The sequence below is a fragment of the Dipodomys ordii genome, unplaced genomic scaffold (genome assembly GCF_000151885.1).
Source record: "Dipodomys ordii isolate 6190 unplaced genomic scaffold, Dord_2.0 Scaffold52, whole genome shotgun sequence".
NCBI lineage: Eukaryota > Metazoa > Chordata > Mammalia > Rodentia > Heteromyidae > Dipodomys > Dipodomys ordii.
Genome location: NW_012267268.1, coordinates 7325518 through 7328368, shown reverse-complemented (window position 1 = coordinate 7328368; position 2851 = coordinate 7325518).

The window sequence follows — 2851 nt, the reverse complement described above, 5'->3', positions numbered from 1 at the left end:
CATATGCCTTAACTGTCTCTCTGCCTCACTGATGAGTCATATTGATGTAACAATCATCTTTCCAAAATGAACATTCCTCCACAGCTTTGAGATTGAGGTTCAGACTCTTTGGACTCATTCATAACAACTTTGAGGACATGACTAACCCAACCTACCATTCTCCTCCTACCATTTCCCCAAGCAAGCAATAGGATCTTCATATTCCCATGCTACAACATGTCAGTACACATCACTCATGGCCTCTGATTCCTTTCTCCTCTTGATCCTGCCTGCCACTTGACTAGCTCCTCCTAACTCTGCAGAACTCATTCAAAGTGTGGCCTCCTCAACACTGCATTGAATGATGCTTGTCTGATTTGGAAGTGGGTTCTGATACATGGCTTCTTCTGTCCAGCTGCCCATACACTTAAAGAACAAAAGCTCTATGTCATTCATTCGTATATTCCTTCTTGTCAGCCCAGGTGCCACCACAGGGCTAATTAGTGCAAGAATACATTGCTGACTATATGAAAGAATAAGCAAATAAACAAACCAATCCAGAAAAAATAAAAAATGTGCTAAGGCCAACATTCCTGAAACAACAAAATTGCTTTTGTCTTTATACTTACAGCTGTACAAAGTCTCAGGCCTTTTCCTGCTATTCATGATACAGTGTGGCTTCTGGCCACACTGGCCCAGGCAGGATGGAGGCAGGGGAGAAGGGTCTTTTAAATGTTGAAATTTTCTTTATTTCGTTTTCTAAAAGGCTAAAATTTAACACATGCATCTGAAGAGAACTAAATATTATGGAGCCCTCTTGCTAGAACATAGCTCCATTATCCAGGACTGTGAGAAGATACTTGCCACCAAGTCTCAATTCTGAAAAGTATAAGAATCTGCTGGAACAAAATCTACCAAGCAAATGGCCCAGATAAACAGGCAGGAGTTGCAATCCTAATATCAAACAAAATAGACTTCAAATTAAAGTTAGTGAGAAGAGATAAAGAAGGTCACTACATATTAATTAAGGGATCTCTCCTTCAGGAGGATATTACAATTTTAAATATCTATTCACCAAACAATGGAGCACCCAAATTTATCCAAGAAACACTACTTTCCCTCAAATCTCACATAGAACCGAAGACAATAATGGTTGGGGCTTTAACACACCACCATCTCCACTAGATCAACTCAGCAAAAACTTAACAGAGAAACTGCAGCTCTAAACAACTGCATACATCAACTAGATTTAACAGACATCTACCGAATATTTCACCCAGCAGAATCAGAATTGACATTTTTCTCAACAGCACATGGAACATTTTCCAAAATAGACCACATTTTAGGTCACAAAGCAAACTTGTCCAAATTCATAAACATTGAAGTTATACCTTGCATACTCTCAGACCACAGGGAATAAAATTAGAACTCAACACCAAAAGCCCCCAAAGAAAGTCCTGTAAAACATGGAGACTGAACAACACACAGTTGAATCACCAGTGGGTGATAAAAAGATTAGAAAAGAAATTAAAATGCTCATGATATTCAAAAAAATGAACACACAAATTATCAGCTCCTCTGGGACATAGCAAAGGCAGTACTCACAGGCAAGTTTATAGCTCTGACTTCCTACATCAACAAATTGGAGAGATCTGGAACCAGCAATTTAATGAGACATCTGAAACTTCTTGAAAAAGAGCAGCAAGCTAAACCCCAATCCAGTAGATGGAAAGGAATAATTAAAATTCAATCAGAATTAAACAAATTAGAATCCTAGAAAGTATCAACAAAATGAAGAGTTGGTTCTTCAAAATATTCACAAAATTGACAGACCTTTAGCAAATCTTATCAGAAAAAGAAGAGAACACACCCAAATAAACAAACTCAGAGATGAGAATGGATCACCACAGAAAAAAAACAAGATTCAGAACATTATAAGGGAATACTTCTCAAACCTTTATGCTAATAAATTTGAGAACCTGGCAGAAATGAACCTTTTCCTAGCAAATATCGACATGCCAAAACTAAACCAAGATGAGTTAAACCAACTTAACAGGCCCATATCAAGCATTGAAATACAAACAGTAATAAGTGACCTCCCCTCTAAGACAAGCCCAGGACCAGATGGATTTACAGTTGAATTCTACAAGGCCTTCAAAACAGAGCTCACACCAATACTCCTCCAACTCTTCAATGCAATTGAAAGAGAAAGTTCACTACTGAACTCATTCTATGAAACTATCATAACCTTCATCCCAAAACCAGGCAGGGACTCATCAAAGAAAGAGAACTATAGACCCATTTCTTTGATGAACATCGATGCAAAACTTCACAACAAAACTTTGGCCAATGCCATGCAGAAGCTCTTCAATTTCATGCAATCCCATTTGCCCAACCTTTGTTTTTTTTTGGGGGGGGGGATCTGGTTGTGGGGCCTGAACTCTAGGCCTTGACACTGTCCCTCAGATCTTCAGCTCAAGGCTAGCACTCTACCCCTTGAGCCACAGCACCACTTCCACCTTTTTTCTTTTTGCTTATGTGGTGCTGAGGAATCGAACTCAGGGCCTCAGGCATGCAAGGCAAGCATTCTACCACTGAGCCACCTTCCCAGCCCCCAACCTTTCTTTGATTTGTTTTGTTTCTGGGTCTCTATTAAGAAAATTTGGACCTGTGCCAAGGAGACCTAGAGTTTCTCCTATTCCATCCTGTAATGTTTTCAGAGTGTCTGCTTTGACTCTGAGGTCTTTGATCCATTTGGAGTTGATTTTGGTGCAGGGTGAGATATAAGGATTTAGCTTTAGTTTTCTACAAGTAGTTAACCAATTTTGCCAGCACCATTTACTGAAGAGGCTGTCTTTCTTCCATTCTATTG